Genomic DNA, 18,213 nt, shown 5'->3' with positions numbered 1-18,213 from the left:
GAATATAACAGTTTCCCATAAACGGGACACATTTGCCAGGCCACCCGTAGGGTTTGCCCAAAGAGGTGGCTTCACGCACCCTGCCCCGCGCAGGGGCACATGTCCGTGACCGGTACGTGTGGCTTGCTTATGTCGAAGAAACCACCAGCTGCGTGACACTTTCACTGCGGGCCACTGCCGGCATTTCGATCAGCGGGCACCACGTTTCTAGCCTATAGCCTGAAACAGACGTCTGCAGTCCTTCTGCAGCAGCAGGAGACACGCTGCCTGCCATCTGTTGAGAGGCATGAGACACTTTTCGGGTACTGGACTTGAGCCCACTTTGTTACCTTCGCGCAGCTACCGAACGCCCCAGAGGTAGAGTGTCTGAGATGGCAAGTCCGAAAGTAACCGCTGCACGTGTCCCGCGTGAGCCATAGATTCTGGTCACCAAAGGAGCACTCTCACGAAATCTTGGATCCCAGAGCTGACACCAAAGTGACCCTGTTCCCGAGGAAATGCTATATGCTGTGAGGGTGGACACCGCTCAGTCTGCCCTGTGCCTGAGGTCCCTGCTTCCGTGTAGCTTCAAGTCCAAGGCAGGCGCCTCTGCGAACGTCTGGTGGAAGAGCCTCTGAAGTGACCCAGCTTTTGCCTCTGCCACTAGGCTCAGGGTCGAGGATGTGAACGAAATTAGCGTCCCCGGTGGGAAGACCTGCTACAGAGTTGAATTCCCATACATTGCAGAGGTGGGCAACCAGCACGTGGGCCAGCAGCAAAGTGCGTTGAAACGATTGGCATCGTATGGGCTTCAGAAGGAGCCCTTAGCGCCCCTCGTTGGAGCCACCGAGCGTCCCGGGCAGCACAGTCCTCCCATAGATAACAGTATGTTCTAGAACCTTGTCGTATGTTTCTCCTGCAGGCAAAGCAGCATGGTACCCCCCCCCCCCCATGCTTCCATCCGGCCCACCTCATCACGGGCATTTGTGAGCTGGGGAGCGACTCGTTTCCCACGCCTCGGCGAAGGCTTACTTTGCAATGGACCTGAGGCCACAGTGCCAACAAGTGTGTGCGATGTTCCGTCCTGTGATCGGAAGCGATTTGGGTGAACACTGGACACCTCAAGCCTCCCTCTACGAGGACTTCCCGCACTCAAGGAACAAACACGAAGCCAGGATTTCTTTGTCGCACACAGCAGTGAACAAAGCCCGGGATTCCATGTAACAACAGCAGCCTGCAACTTGATTTGGGAAGGCTTTGTCCTCCCGTCCACCTGGGCACGCTTTGCCACACTCCACGTCCAGGAGGCACGGACAAAAGATACGATTGACGCTCACAGCCCTCTTCACCGCAGTCCTCCCTGCACTCGGAATGACCCGGAGTTTTCAAAGAGCCGTCGTGGGTGAAACGCTTTCAGGCCCATCTGTCTCCACAGGGCTTGGGATTGGAACTCTGCAAGGCTACCCTGGGATGTGCGTCAAACTGACTTCCGCAGCTTCTTCTACTTACGTGGCTCAATGTCAACACAGCCTTGTAAGGGAGCTGAGGCAGCACACTGCCCCCGAACGTGTGGGACCAGAGACACTATGCGCTCGCCAGACCTGGGTCCCTCTCCCGCTCCACTGGAGGACAACTGCATACGAAATTTTGTTCACCCAGCCTGTCCGGTACACATCCCATTTCCCCTGTGAGGAACTCCGTTCCTATGCAGTCAGAAAAGCTGTCCCTCCACGTACCCTTGAGAAACTCCGAGTGTAGTACTGCGTGACTGAACTCGTGTGTGGCGTGTTGAGAAAAGGCATCCAGGCCTTTCGGAGCCTGCTTTCGCAACTAGCTGGATGAGAGCTGGCCTATCCCGAAGAACTGCGGGTATCCCATTTCTCTCCTCTAGCTCGTCTGTTGCACGTGCACATCCCGTCTAGGGCCAGACGGTCCGTGCATTGCACCCCAGGCTGCCTTTACTCCAAGTTGAACACGGAGCCCAGAGCTCGGGGCAGCATGGAGCTGCCTCTGCCAAAGTGCTAGCTCCCTATCCCCCAAACCCTTGGGTCTCTGCGTTGCACTCCATGGCAGAACTCCAAATCCAGAAAACGGCAATGCTCGTAACGGACCTTTCATCAAACCGGAAAGGAATATAACAGTTTCCCATAAACGGGACACATTTGCCAGGCCACCCGTAGGGTTTGCCCAAAGAGGTGGCTTCACGCACCCTGCCCCGCGCAGGGGCACATGTCCGTGACCGGTACGTGTGGCTTGCTTATGTCGAAGAAACCACCAGCTGCGTGACACTTTCACTGCGGGCCACTGCCGGCATTTCGATCAGCGGGCACCACGTTTCTAGCCTATAGCCTGAAACAGACGTCTGCAGTCCTTCTGCAGCAGCAGGAGACACGCTGCCTGCCATCTGTTGAGAGGCATGAGACACTTTTCGGGTACTGGACTTGAGCCCACTTTGTTACCTTCGCGCAGCTACCGAACGCCCCAGAGGTAGAGTGTCTGAGATGGCAAGTCCGAAAGTAACCGCTGCACGTGTCCCGCGTGAGCCATAGATTCTGGTCACCAAAGGAGCACTCTCACGAAATCTTGGATCCCAGAGCTGACACCAAAGTGACCCTGTTCCCGAGGAAATGCTATATGCTGTGAGGGTGGACACCGCTCAGTCTGCCCTGTGCCTGAGGTCCCTGCTTCCGTGTAGCTTCAAGTCCAAGGCAGGCGCCTCTGCGAACGTCTGGTGGAAGAGCCTCTGAAGTGACCCAGCTTTTGCCTCTGCCACTAGGCTCAGGGTCGAGGATGTGAACGAAATTAGCGTCCCCGGTGGGAAGACCTGCTACAGAGTTGAATTCCCATACATTGCAGAGGTGGGCAACCAGCACGTGGGCCAGCAGCAAAGTGCGTTGAAACGATTGGCATCGTATGGGCTTCAGAAGGAGCCCTTAGCGCCCCTCGTTGGAGCCACCGAGCGTCCCGGGCAGCACAGTCCTCCCATAGATAACAGTATGTTCTAGAACCTTGTCGTATGTTTCTCCTGCAGGCAAAGCAGCATGGTACCCCCCCCCCCATGCTTCCATCCGGCCCACCTCATCACGGGCATTTGTGAGCTGGGGAGCGACTCGTTTCCCACGCCTCGGCGAAGGCTTACTTTGCAATGGACCTGAGGCCACAGTGCCAACAAGTGTGTGCGATGTTCCGTCCTGTGATCGGAAGCGATTTGGGTGAACACTGGACACCTCAAGCCTCCCTCTACGAGGACTTCCCGCACTCAAGGAACAAACACGAAGCCAGGATTTCTTTGTCGCACACAGCAGTGAACAAAGCCCGGGATTCCATGTAACAACAGCAGCCTGCAACTTGATTTGGGAAGGCTTTGTCCTCCCGTCCACCTGGGCACGCTTTGCCACACTCCACGTCCAGGAGGCACGGACAAAAGATACGATTGACGCTCACAGCCCTCTTCACCGCAGTCCTCCCTGCACTCGGAATGACCCGGAGTTTTCAAAGAGCCGTCGTGGGTGAAACGCTTTCAGGCCCATCTGTCTCCACAGGGCTTGGGATTGGAACTCTGCAAGGCTACCCTGGGATGTGCGTCAAACTGACTTCCGCAGCTTCTTCTACTTACGTGGCTCAATGTCAACACAGCCTTGTAAGGGAGCTGAGGCAGCACACTGCCCCCGAACGTGTGGGACCAGAGACACTATGCGCTCGCCAGACCTGGGTCCCTCTCCCGCTCCACTGGAGGACAACTGCATACGAAATTTTGTTCACCCAGCCTGTCCGGTACACATCCCATTTCCCCTGTGAGGAACTCCGTTCCTATGCAGTCAGAAAAGCTGTCCCTCCACGTACCCTTGAGAAACTCCGAGTGTAGTACTGCGTGACTGAACTCGTGTGTGGCGTGTTGAGAAAAGGCATCCAGGCCTTTCGGAGCCTGCTTTCGCAACTAGCTGGATGAGAGCTGGCCTATCCCGAAGAACTGCGGGTATCCCATTTCTCTCCTCTAGCTCGTCTGTTGCACGTGCACATCCCGTCTAGGGCCAGACGGTCCGTGCATTGCACCCCAGGCTGCCTTTACTCCAAGTTGAACACGGAGCCCAGAGCTCGGGGCAGCATGGAGCTGCCTCTGCCAAAGTGCTAGCTCCCTATCCCCCAAACCCTTGGGTCTCTGCGTTGCACTCCATGGCAGAACTCCAAATCCAGAAAACGGCAATGCTCGTAACGGACCTTTCATCAAACCGGAAAGGAATATAACAGTTTCCCATAAACGGGACACATTTGCCAGGCCACCCGTAGGGTTTGCCCAAAGAGGTGGCTTCACGCACCCTGCCCCGCGCAGGGGCACATGTCCGTGACCGGTACGTGTGGCTTGCTTATGTCGAAGAAACCACCAGGTGCGTGACACTTTCACTGCGGGCCACTGCCGGCATTTCGATCAGCGGGCACCACGTTTCTAGCCTATAGCCTGAAACAGACGTCTGCAGTCCTTCTGCAGCAGCAGGAGACACGCTGCCTGCCATCTGTTGAGAGGCATGAGACACTTTTCGGGTACTGGACTTGAGCCCACTTTGTTACCTTCGCGCAGCTACCGAACGCCCCAGAGGTAGAGTGTCTGAGATGGCAAGTCCGAAAGTAACCGCTGCACGTGTCCCGCGTGAGCCATAGATTCTGGTCACCAAAGGAGCACTCTCACGAAATCTTGGATCCCAGAGCTGACACCAAAGTGACCCTGTTCCCGAGGAAATGCTATATGCTGTGAGGGTGGACACCGCTCAGTCTGCCCTGTGCCTGAGGTCCCTGCTTCCGTGTAGCTTCAAGTCCAAGGCAGGCGCCTCTGCGAACGTCTGGTGGAAGAGCCTCTGAAGTGACCCAGCTTTTGCCTCTGCCACTAGGCTCAGGGTCGAGGATGTGAACGAAATTAGCGTCCCCGGTGGGAAGACCTGCTACAGAGTTGAATTCCCATACATTGCAGAGGTGGGCAACCAGCACGTGGGCCAGCAGCAAAGTGCGTTGAAACGATTGGCATCGTATGGGCTTCAGAAGGAGCCCTTAGCGCCCCTCGTTGGAGCCACCGAGCGTCCCGGGCAGCACAGTCCTCCCATAGATAACAGTATGTTCTAGAACCTTGTCGTATGTTTCTCCTGCAGGCAAAGCAGCATGGTACCCCCCCCCCCCATGCTTCCATCCGGCCCACCTCATCACGGGCATTTGTGAGCTGGGGAGCGACTCGTTTCCCACGCCTCGGCGAAGGCTTACTTTGCAATGGACCTGAGGCCACAGTGCCAACAAGTGTGTGCGATGTTCCGTCCTGTGATCGGAAGCGATTTGGGTGAACACTGGACACCTCAAGCCTCCCTCTACGAGGACTTCCCGCACTCAAGGAACAAACACGAAGCCAGGATTTCTTTGTCGCACACAGCAGTGAACAAAGCCCGGGATTCCATGTAACAACAGCAGCCTGCAACTTGATTTGGGAAGGCTTTGTCCTCCCGTCCACCTGGGCACGCTTTGCCACACTCCACGTCCAGGAGGCACGGACAAAAGATACGATTGACGCTCACAGCCCTCTTCACCGCAGTCCTCCCTGCACTCGGAATGACCCGGAGTTTTCAAAGAGCCGTCGTGGGTGAAACGCTTTCAGGCCCATCTGTCTCCACAGGGCTTGGGATTGGAACTCTGCAAGGCTACCCTGGGATGTGCGTCAAACTGACTTCCGCAGCTTCTTCTACTTACGTGGCTCAATGTCAACACAGCCTTGTAAGGGAGCTGAGGCAGCACACTGCCCCCGAACGTGTGGGACCAGAGACACTATGCGCTCGCCAGACCTGGGTCCCTCTCCCGCTCCACTGGAGGACAACTGCATACGAAATTTTGTTCACCCAGCCTGTCCGGTACACATCCCATTTCCCCTGTGAGGAACTCCGTTCCTATGCAGTCAGAAAAGCTGTCCCTCCACGTACCCTTGAGAAACTCCGAGTGTAGTACTGCGTGACTGAACTCGTGTGTGGCGTGTTGAGAAAAGGCATCCAGGCCTTTCGGAGCCTGCTTTCGCAACTAGCTGGATGAGAGCTGGCCTATCCCGAAGAACTGCGGGTATCCCATTTCTCTCCTCTAGCTCGTCTGTTGCACGTGCACATCCCGTCTAGGGCCAGACGGTCCGTGCATTGCACCCCAGGCTGCCTTTACTCCAAGTTGAACACGGAGCCCAGAGCTCGGGGCAGCATGGAGCTGCCTCTGCCAAAGTGCTAGCTCCCTATCCCCCAAACCCTTGGGTCTCTGCGTTGCACTCCATGGCAGAACTCCAAATCCAGAAAACGGCAATGCTCGTAACGGACCTTTCATCAAACCGGAAAGGAATATAACAGTTTCCCATAAACGGGACACATTTGCCAGGCCACCCGTAGGGTTTGCCCAAAGAGGTGGCTTCACGCACCCTGCCCCACGCAGGGGCACATGTCCGTGACCGGTACGTGTGGCTTGCTTATGTCGAAGAAACCACCAGGTGCGTGACACTTTCACTGCGGGCCACTGCCGGCATTTCGATCAGCGGGCACCACGTTTCTAGCCTATAGCCTGAAACAGACGTCTGCAGTCCTTCTGCAGCAGCAGGAGACACGCTGCCTGCCATCTGTTGAGAGGCATGAGACACTTTTCGGGTACTGGACTTGAGCCCACTTTGTTACCTTCGCGCAGCTACCGAACGCCCCAGAGGTAGAGTGTCTGAGATGGCAAGTCCGAAAGTAACCGCTGCACGTGTCCCGCGTGAGCCATAGATTCTGGTCACCAAAGGAGCACTCTCACGAAATCTTGGATCCCAGAGCTGACACCAAAGTGACCCTGTTCCCGAGGAAATGCTATATGCTGTGAGGGTGGACACCGCTCAGTCTGCCCTGTGCCTGAGGTCCCTGCTTCCGTGTAGCTTCAAGTCCAAGGCAGGCGCCTCTGCGAACGTCTGGTGGAAGAGCCTCTGAAGTGACCCAGCTTTTGCCTCTGCCACTAGGCTCAGGGTCGAGGATGTGAACGAAATTAGCGTCCCCGGTGGGAAGACCTGCTACAGAGTTGAATTCCCATACATTGCAGAGGTGGGCAACCAGCACGTGGGCCAGCAGCAAAGTGCGTTGAAACGATTGGCATCGTATGGGCTTCAGAAGGAGCCCTTAGCGCCCCTCGTTGGAGCCACCGAGCGTCCCGGGCAGCACAGTCCTCCCATAGATAACAGTATGTTCTAGAACCTTGTCGTATGTTTCTCCTGCAGGCAAAGCAGCATGGTACCCCCCCCCCCATGCTTCCATCCGGCCCACCTCATCACGGGCATTTGTGAGCTGGGGAGCGACTCGTTTCCCACGCCTCGGCGAAGGCTTACTTTGCAATGGACCTGAGGCCACAGTGCCAACAAGTGTGTGCGATGTTCCGTCCTGTGATCGGAAGCGATTTGGGTGAACACTGGACACCTCAAGCCTCCCTCTACGAGGACTTCCCGCACTCAAGGAACAAACACGAAGCCAGGATTTCTTTGTCGCACACAGCAGTGAACAAAGCCCGGGATTCCATGTAACAACAGCAGCCTGCAACTTGATTTGGGAAGGCTTTGTCCTCCCGTCCACCTGGGCACGCTTTGCCACACTCCACGTCCAGGAGGCATGGACAAAAGATACGATTGACGCTCACAGCCCTCTTCACCGCAGTCCTCCCTGCACTCGGAATGACCCGGAGTTTTCAAAGAGCCGTCGTGGGTGAAACGCTTTCAGGCCCATCTGTCTCCACAGGGCTTGGGATTGGAACTCTGCAAGGCTACCCTGGGATGTGCGTCAAACTGACTTCCGCAGCTTCTTCTACTTACGTGGCTCAATGTCAACACAGCCTTGTAAGGGAGCTGAGGCAGCACACTGCCCCCGAACGTGTGGGACCAGAGACACTATGCGCTCGCCAGACCTGGGTCCCTCTCCCGCTCCACTGGAGGACAACTGCATACGAAATTTTGTTCACCCAGCCTGTCCGGTACACATCCCATTTCCCCTGTGAGGAACTCCGTTCCTATGCAGTCAGAAAAGCTGTCCCTCCACGTACCCTTGAGAAACTCCGAGTGTAGTACTGCGTGACTGAACTCGTGTGTGGCGTGTTGAGAAAAGGCATCCAGGCCTTTCGGAGCCTGCTTTCGCAACTAGCTGGATGAGAGCTGGCCTATCCCGAAGAACTGCGGGTATCCCATTTCTCTCCTCTAGCTCGTCTGTTGCACGTGCACATCCCGTCTAGGGCCAGACGGTCCGTGCATTGCACCCCAGGCTGCCTTTACTCCAAGTTGAACACGGAGCCCAGAGCTCGGGGCAGCATGGAGCTGCCTCTGCCAAAGTGCTAGCTCCCTATCCCCCAAACCCTTGGGTCTCTGCGTTGCACTCCATGGCAGAACTCCAAATCCAGAAAACGGCAATGCTCGTAACGGACCTTTCATCAAACCGGAAAGGAATATAACAGTTTCCCATAAACGGGACACATTTGCCAGGCCACCCGTAGGGTTTGCCCAAAGAGGTGGCTTCACGCACCCTGCCCCGCGCAGGGGCACATGTCCGTGACCGGTACGTGTGGCTTGCTTATGTCGAAGAAACCACCAGGTGCGTGACACTTTCACTGCGGGCCACTGCCGGCATTTCGATCAGCGGGCACCACGTTTCTAGCCTATAGCCTGAAACAGACGTCTGCAGTCCTTCTGCAGCAGCAGGAGACACGCTGCCTGCCATCTGTTGAGAGGCATGAGACACTTTTCGGGTACTGGACTTGAGCCCACTTTGTTACCTTCGCGCAGCTACCGAACGCCCCAGAGGTAGAGTGTCTGAGATGGCAAGTCCGAAAGTAACCGCTGCACGTGTCCCGCGTGAGCCATAGATTCTGGTCACCAAAGGAGCACTCTCACGAAATCTTGGATCCCAGAGCTGACACCAAAGTGACCCTGTTCCCGAGGAAATGCTATATGCTGTGAGGGTGGACACCGCTCAGTCTGCCCTGTGCCTGAGGTCCCTGCTTCCGTGTAGCTTCAAGTCCAAGGCAGGCGCCTCTGCGAACGTCTGGTGGAAGAGCCTCTGAAGTGACCCAGCTTTTGCCTCTGCCACTAGGCTCAGGGTCGAGGATGTGAACGAAATTAGCGTCCCCGGTGGGAAGACCTGCTACAGAGTTGAATTCCCATACATTGCAGAGGTGGGCAACCAGCACGTGGGCCAGCAGCAAAGTGCGTTGAAACGATTGGCATCGTATGGGCTTCAGAAGGAGCCCTTAGCGCCCCTCGTTGGAGCCACCGAGCGTCCCGGGCAGCACAGTCCTCCCATAGATAACAGTATGTTCTAGAACCTTGTCGTATGTTTCTCCTGCAGGCAAAGCAGCATGGTACCCCCCCCCCCATGCTTCCATCCGGCCCACCTCATCACGGGCATTTGTGAGCTGGGGAGCGACTCGTTTCCCACGCCTCGGCGAAGGCTTACTTTGCAATGGACCTGAGGCCACAGTGCCAACAAGTGTGTGCGATGTTCCGTCCTGTGATCGGAAGCGATTTGGGTGAACACTGGACACCTCAAGCCTCCCTCTACGAGGACTTCCCGCACTCAAGGAACAAACACGAAGCCAGGATTTCTTTGTCGCACACAGCAGTGAACAAAGCCCGGGATTCCATGTAACAACAGCAGCCTGCAACTTGATTTGGGAAGGCTTTGTCCTCCCGTCCACCTGGGCACGCTTTGCCACACTCCACGTCCAGGAGGCACGGACAAAAGATACGATTGACGCTCACAGCCCTCTTCACCGCAGTCCTCCCTGCACTCGGAATGACCCGGAGTTTTCAAAGAGCCGTCGTGGGTGAAACGCTTTCAGGCCCATCTGTCTCCACAGGGCTTGGGATTGGAACTCTGCAAGGCTACCCTGGGATGTGCGTCAAACTGACTTCCGCAGCTTCTTCTACTTACGTGGCTCAATGTCAACACAGCCTTGTAAGGGAGCTGAGGCAGCACACTGCCCCCGAACGTGTGGGACCAGAGACACTATGCGCTCGCCAGACCTGGGTCCCTCTCCCGCTCCACTGGAGGACAACTGCATACGAAATTTTGTTCACCCAGCCTGTCCGGTACACATCCCATTTCCCCTGTGAGGAACTCCGTTCCTATGCAGTCAGAAAAGCTGTCCCTCCACGTACCCTTGAGAAACTCCGAGTGTAGTACTGCGTGACTGAACTCGTGTGTGGCGTGTTGAGAAAAGGCATCCAGGCCTTTCGGAGCCTGCTTTCGCAACTAGCTGGATGAGAGCTGGCCTATCCCGAAGAACTGCGGGTATCCCATTTCTCTCCTCTAGCTCGTCTGTTGCACGTGCACATCCCGTCTAGGGCCAGACGGTCCGTGCATTGCACCCCAGGCTGCCTTTACTCCAAGTTGAACACGGAGCCCAGAGCTCGGGGCAGCATGGAGCTGCCTCTGCCAAAGTGCTAGCTCCCTATCCCCCAAACCCTTGGGTCTCTGCGTTGCACTCCATGGCAGAACTCCAAATCCAGAAAACGGCAATGCTCGTAACGGACCTTTCATCAAACCGGAAAGGAATATAACAGTTTCCCATAAACGGGACACATTTGCCAGGCCACCCGTAGGGTTTGCCCAAAGAGGTGGCTTCACGCACCCTGCCCCGCGCAGGGGCACATGTCCGTGACCGGTACGTGTGGCTTGCTTATGTCGAAGAAACCACCAGGTGCGTGACACTTTCACTGCGGGCCACTGCCGGCATTTCGATCAGCGGGCACCACGTTTCTAGCCTATAGCCTGAAACAGACGTCTGCAGTCCTTCTGCAGCAGCAGGAGACACGCTGCCTGCCATCTGTTGAGAGGCATGAGACACTTTTCGGGTACTGGACTTGAGCCCACTTTGTTACCTTCGCGCAGCTACCGAACGCCCCAGAGGTAGAGTGTCTGAGATGGCAAGTCCGAAAGTAACCGCTGCACGTGTCCCGCGTGAGCCATAGATTCTGGTCACCAAAGGAGCACTCTCACGAAATCTTGGATCCCAGAGCTGACACCAAAGTGACCCTGTTCCCGAGGAAATGCTATATGCTGTGAGGGTGGACACCGCTCAGTCTGCCCTGTGCCTGAGGTCCCTGCTTCCGTGTAGCTTCAAGTCCAAGGCAGGCGCCTCTGCGAACGTCTGGTGGAAGAGCCTCTGAAGTGACCCAGCTTTTGCCTCTGCCACTAGGCTCAGGGTCGAGGATGTGAACGAAATTAGCGTCCCCGGTGGGAAGACCTGCTACAGAGTTGAATTCCCATACATTGCAGAGGTGGGCAACCAGCACGTGGGCCAGCAGCAAAGTGCGTTGAAACGATTGGCATCGTATGGGCTTCAGAAGGAGCCCTTAGCGCCCCTCGTTGGAGCCACCGAGCGTCCCGGGCAGCACAGTCCTCCCATAGATAACAGTATGTTCTAGAACCTTGTCGTATGTTTCTCCTGCAGGCAAAGCAGCATGGTACCCCCCCCCCCATGCTTCCATCCGGCCCACCTCATCACGGGCATTTGTGAGCTGGGGAGCGACTCGTTTCCCACGCCTCGGCGAAGGCTTACTTTGCAATGGACCTGAGGCCACAGTGCCAACAAGTGTGTGCGATGTTCCGTCCTGTGATCGGAAGCGATTTGGGTGAACACTGGACACCTCAAGCCTCCCTCTACGAGGACTTCCCGCACTCAAGGAACAAACACGAAGCCAGGATTTCTTTGTCGCACACAGCAGTGAACAAAGCCCGGGATTCCATGTAACAACAGCAGCCTGCAACTTGATTTGGGAAGGCTTTGTCCTCCCGTCCACCTGGGCACGCTTTGCCACACTCCACGTCCAGGAGGCACGGACAAAAGATACGATTGACGCTCACAGCCCTCTTCACCGCAGTCCTCCCTGCACTCGGAATGACCCGGAGTTTTCAAAGAGCCGTCGTGGGTGAAACGCTTTCAGGCCCATCTGTCTCCACAGGGCTTGGGATTGGAACTCTGCAAGGCTACCCTGGGATGTGCGTCAAACTGACTTCCGCAGCTTCTTCTACTTACGTGGCTCAATGTCAACACAGCCTTGTAAGGGAGCTGAGGCAGCACACTGCCCCCGAACGTGTGGGACCAGAGACACTATGCGCTCGCCAGACCTGGGTCCCTCTCCCGCTCCACTGGAGGACAACTGCATACGAAATTTTGTTCACCCAGCCTGTCCGGTACACATCCCATTTCCCCTGTGAGGAACTCCGTTCCTATGCAGTCAGAAAAGCTGTCCCTCCACGTACCCTTGAGAAACTCCGAGTGTAGTACTGCGTGACTGAACTCGTGTGTGGCGTGTTGAGAAAAGGCATCCAGGCCTTTCGGAGCCTGCTTTCGCAACTAGCTGGATGAGAGCTGGCCTATCCCGAAGAACTGCGGGTATCCCATTTCTCTCCTCTAGCTCGTCTGTTGCACGTGCACATCCCGTCTAGGGCCAGACGGTCCGTGCATTGCACCCCAGGCTGCCTTTACTCCAAGTTGAACACGGAGCCCAGAGCTCGGGGCAGCATGGAGCTGCCTCTGCCAAAGTGCTAGCTCCCTATCCCCCAAACCCTTGGGTCTCTGCGTTGCACTCCATGGCAGAACTCCAAATCCAGAAAACGGCAATGCTCGTAACGGACCTTTCATCAAACCGGAAAGGAATATAACAGTTTCCCATAAACGGGACACATTTGCCAGGCCACCCGTAGGGTTTGCCCAAAGAGGTGGCTTCACGCACCCTGCCCCGCGCAGGGGCACATGTCCGTGACCGGTACGTGTGGCTTGCTTATGTCGAAGAAACCACCAGGTGCGTGACACTTTCACTGCGGGCCACTGCCGGCATTTCGATCAGCGGGCACCACGTTTCTAGCCTATAGCCTGAAACAGACGTCTGCAGTCCTTCTGCAGCAGCAGGAGACACGCTGCCTGCCATCTGTTGAGAGGCATGAGACACTTTTCGGGTACTGGACTTGAGCCCACTTTGTTACCTTCGCGCAGCTACCGAACGCCCCAGAGGTAGAGTGTCTGAGATGGCAAGTCCGAAAGTAACCGCTGCACGTGTCCCGCGTGAGCCATAGATTCTGGTCACCAAAGGAGCACTCTCACGAAATCTTGGATCCCAGAGCTGACACCAAAGTGACCCTGTTCCCGAGGAAATGCTATATGCTGTGAGGGTGGACACCGCTCAGTCTGCCCTGTGCCTGAGGTCCCTGCTTCCGTGTAGCTTCAAGTCCAAGGCAGGCGCCTCTGCGAACGTCTGGTGGAAGAGCCTCTGAAGTGACCCAGCTTTTGCCTCTGCCACTAGGCTCAGGGTCGAGGATGTGAACGAAATTAGCGTCCCCGGTGGGAAGACCTGCTACAGAGTTGAATTCCCATACATTGCAGAGGTGGGCAACCAGCACGTGGGCCAGCAGCAAAGTGCGTTGAAACGATTGGCATCGTATGGGCTTCAGAAGGAGCCCTTAGCGCCCCTCGTTGGAGCCACCGAGCGTCCCGGGCAGCACAGTCCTCCCATAGATAACAGTATGTTCTAGAACCTTGTCGTATGTTTCTCCTGCAGGCAAAGCAGCATGGTACCCCCCCCCCCATGCTTCCATCCGGCCCACCTCATCACGGGCATTTGTGAGCTGGGGAGCGACTCGTTTCCCACGCCTCGGCGAAGGCTTACTTTGCAATGGACCTGAGGCCACAGTGCCAACAAGTGTGTGCGATGTTCCGTCCTGTGATCGGAAGCGATTTGGGTGAACACTGGACACCTCAAGCCTCCCTCTACGAGGACTTCCCGCACTCAAGGAACAAACACGAAGCCAGGATTTCTTTGTCGCACACAGCAGTGAACAAAGCCCGGGATTCCATGTAACAACAGCAGCCTGCAACTTGATTTGGGAAGGCTTTGTCCTCCCGTCCACCTGGGCACGCTTTGCCACACTCCACGTCCAGGAGGCACGGACAAAAGATACGATTGACGCTCACAGCCCTCTTCACCGCAGTCCTCCCTGCACTCGGAATGACCCGGAGTTTTCAAAGAGCCGTCGTGGGTGAAACGCTTTCAGGCCCATCTGTCTCCACAGGGCTTGGGATTGGAACTCTGCAAGGCTACCCTGGGATGTGCGTCAAACTGACTTCCGCAGCTTCTTCTACTTACGTGGCTCAATGTCAACACAGCCTTGTAAGGGAGCTGAGGCAGCACACTGCCCCCGAACGTGTGGGACCAGAGACACTATGCGCTCGCCAGACCTGGGTCCCTCTCCCGCTCCACTGGAGGACAACTGCATACGAAATTTTGTTCACCCAGCCTGTCCGGTACACATCCCATTTCCCCTGTGAGGAACTCCGTTCCTATGCAGTCAGAAAAGCTGTCCCTCCACGTACCCTTGAGAAACTCCGAGTGTAGTACTGCGTGACTGAACTCGTGTGTGGCGTGTTGAGAAAAGGCATCCAGGCCTTTCGGAGCCTGCTTTCGCAACTAGCTGGATGAGAGCTGGCCTATCCCGAAGAACTGCGGGTATCCCATTTCTCTCCTCTAGCTCGTCTGTTGCACGTGCACATCCCGTCTAGGGCCAGACGGTCCGTGCATTGCACCCCAGGCTGCCTTTACTCCAAGTTGAACACGGAGCCCAGAGCTCGGGGCAGCATGGAGCTGCCTCTGCCAAAGTGCTAGCTCCCTATCCCCCAAACCCTTGGGTCTCTGCGTTGCACTCCATGGCAGAACTCCAAATCCAGAAAACGGCAATGCTCGTAACGGACCTTTCATCAAACCGGAAAGGAATATAACAGTTTCCCATAAACGGGACACATTTGCCAGGCCACCCGTAGGGTTTGCCCAAAGAGGTGGCTTCACGCACCCTGCCCCGCGCAGGGGCACATGTCCGTGACCGGTACGTGTGGCTTGCTTATGTCGAAGAAACCACCAGGTGCGTGACACTTTCACTGCGGGCCACTGCCGGCATTTCGATCAGCGGGCACCACGTTTCTAGCCTATAGCCTGAAACAGACGTCTGCAGTCCTTCTGCAGCAGCAGGAGACACGCTGCCTGCCATCTGTTGAGAGGCATGAGACACTTTTCGGGTACTGGACTTGAGCCCACTTTGTTACCTTCGCGCAGCTACCGAACGCCCCAGAGGTAGAGTGTCTGAGATGGCAAGTCCGAAAGTAACCGCTGCACGTGTCCCGCGTGAGCCATAGATTCTGGTCACCAAAGGAGCACTCTCACGAAATCTTGGATCCCAGAGCTGACACCAAAGTGACCCTGTTCCCGAGGAAATGCTATATGCTGTGAGGGTGGACACCGCTCAGTCTGCCCTGTGCCTGAGGTCCCTGCTTCCGTGTAGCTTCAAGTCCAAGGCAGGCGCCTCTGCGAACGTCTGGTGGAAGAGCCTCTGAAGTGACCCAGCTTTTGCCTCTGCCACTAGGCTCAGGGTCGAGGACGTGAACGAAATTAGCGTCCCCGGTGGGAAGACCTGCTACAGAGTTGAATTCCCATACATTGCAGAGGTGGGCAACCAGCACGTGGGCCAGCAGCAGAGTGCGTTGAAACGATTGGCATCGTATGGGCTTCAGAAGGAGCCCTTAGCGCCCCTCGTTGGAGCCACCGAGCGTCCCGGGCAGCACAGTCCTCCCATAGATAACAGTATGTTCTAGAACCTTGTCGTATGTTTCTCCTGCAGGCAAGGCAGCATGGTACCCCCCCCCCATGCTTCCATCCGGCCCACCTCATCACGGGCATTTGTGAGCTGGGGAGCGACTCGTTTCCCACGCCTCGGCGAAGGCTTACTTTGCAATGGACCTGAGGCCACAGTGCCAACAAGTGTGTGCGATGTTCCGTCCTGTGATCGGAAGCGATTTGGGTGAACACTGGACACCTCAAGCCTCCCTCTACGAGGACTTCCCGCACTCAAGGAACAAACACGAAGCCAGGATTTCTTTGTCGCACACAGCAGTGAACAAAGCCCGGGATTCCATGTAACAACAGCAGCCTGCAACTTGATTTGGGAAGGCTTTGTCCTCCCGTCCACCTGGGCACGCTTTGCCACACTCCACGTCCAGGAGGCACGGACAAAAGATACGATTGACGCTCACAGCCCTCTTCACCGCAGTCCTCCCTGCACTCGGAATGACCCGGAGTTTTCAAAGAGCCGTCGTGGGTGAAACGCTTTCAGGCCCATCTGTCTCCACAGGGCTTGGGATTGGAACTCTGCAAGGCTACCCTGGGATGTGCGTCAAACTGACTTCCGCAGCTTCTTCTACTTACGTGGCTCAATGTCAACACAGCCTTGTAAGGGAGCTGAGGCAGCACACTGCCCCCGAACGTGTGGGACCAGAGACACTATGCGCTCGCCAGACCTGGGTCCCTCTCCCGCTCCACTGGAGGACAACTGCATACGAAATTTTGTTCACCCAGCCTGTCCGGTACACATCCCATTTCCCCTGTGAGGAACTCCGTTCCTATGCAGTCAGAAAAGCTGTCCCTCCACGTACCCTTGAGAAACTCCGAGTGTAGTACTGCGTGACTGAACTCGTGTGTGGCGTGTTGAGAAAAGGCATCCAGGCCTTTCGGAGCCTGCTTTCGCAACTAGCTGGATGAGAGCTGGCCTATCCCGAAGAACTGCGGGTATCCCATTTCTCTCCTCTAGCTCGTCTGTTGCACGTGCACATCCCGTCTAGGGCCAGACGGTCCGTGCATTGCACCCCAGGCTGCCTTTACTCCAAGTTGAACACGGAGCCCAGAGCTCGGGGCAGCATGGAGCTGCCTCTGCCAAAGTGCTAGCTCCCTATCCCCCAAACCCTTGGGTCTCTGCGTTGCACTCCATGGCAGAACTCCAAATCCAGAAAACGGCAATGCTCGTAACGGACCTTTCATCAAACCGGAAAGGAATATAACAGTTTCCCATAAACGGGACACATTTGCCAGGCCACCCGTAGGGTTTGCCCAAAGAGGTGGCTTCACGCACCCTGCCCCGCGCAGGGGCACATGTCCGTGACCGGTACGTGTGGCTTGCTTATGTCGAAGAAACCACCAGGTGCGTGACACTTTCACTGCGGGCCACTGCCGGCATTTCGATCAGCGGGCACCACGTTTCTAGCCTATAGCCTGAAACAGACGTCTGCAGTCCTTCTGCAGCAGCAGGAGACACGCTGCCTGCCATCTGTTGAGAGGCATGAGACACTTTTCGGGTACTGGACTTGAGCCCACTTTGTTACCTTCGCGCAGCTACCGAACGCCCCAGAGGTAGAGTGTCTGAGATGGCAAGTCCGAAAGTAACCGCTGCACGTGTCCCGCGTGAGCCATAGATTCTGGTCACCAAAGGAGCACTCTCACGAAATCTTGGATCCCAGAGCTGACACCAAAGTGACCCTGTTCCCGAGGAAATGCTATATGCTGTGAGGGTGGACACCGCTCAGTCTGCCCTGTGCCTGAGGTCCCTGCTTCCGTGTAGCTTCAAGTCCAAGGCAGGCGCCTCTGCGAACGTCTGGTGGAAGAGCCTCTGAAGTGACCCAGCTTTTGCCTCTGCCACTAGGCTCAGGGTCGAGGATGTGAACGAAATTAGCGTCCCCGGTGGGAAGACCTGCTACAGAGTTGAATTCCCATACATTGCAGAGGTGGGCAACCAGCACGTGGGCCAGCAGCAAAGTGCGTTGAAACGATTGGCATCGTATGGGCTTCAGAAGGAGCCCTTAGCGCCCCTCGTTGGAGCCACCGAGCGTCCCGGGCAGCACAGTCCTCCCATAGATAACAGTATGTTCTAGAACCTTGTCGTATGTTTCTCCTGCAGGCAAAGCAGCATGGTACCCCCCCCCCCATGCTTCCATCCGGCCCACCTCATCACGGGCATTTGTGAGCTGGGGAGCGACTCGTTTCCCACGCCTCGGCGAAGGCTTACTTTGCAATGGACCTGAGGCCACAGTGCCAACAAGTGTGTGCGATGTTCCGTCCTGTGATCGGAAGTGATTTGGGTGAACACTGGACACCTCAAGCCTCCCTCTACGAGGACTTCCCGCACTCAAGGAACAAACACGAAGCCAGGATTTCTTTGTCGCACACAGCAGTGAACAAAGCCCGGGATTCCATGTAACAACAGCAGCCTGCAACTTGATTTGGGAAGGCTTTGTCCTCCCGTCCACCTGGGCACGCTTTGCCACACTCCACGTCCAGGAGGCACGGACAAAAGATACGATTGACGCTCACAGCCCTCTTCACCGCAGTCCTCCCTGCACTCGGAATGACCC

The sequence above is a fragment of the Pseudorca crassidens genome, chromosome X (assembly GCF_039906515.1).
Source record: "Pseudorca crassidens isolate mPseCra1 chromosome X, mPseCra1.hap1, whole genome shotgun sequence".
In the NCBI taxonomy this organism is placed as follows: domain Eukaryota; kingdom Metazoa; phylum Chordata; class Mammalia; order Artiodactyla; family Delphinidae; genus Pseudorca; species Pseudorca crassidens.
This window is presented reverse-complemented; position numbering follows the sequence as displayed.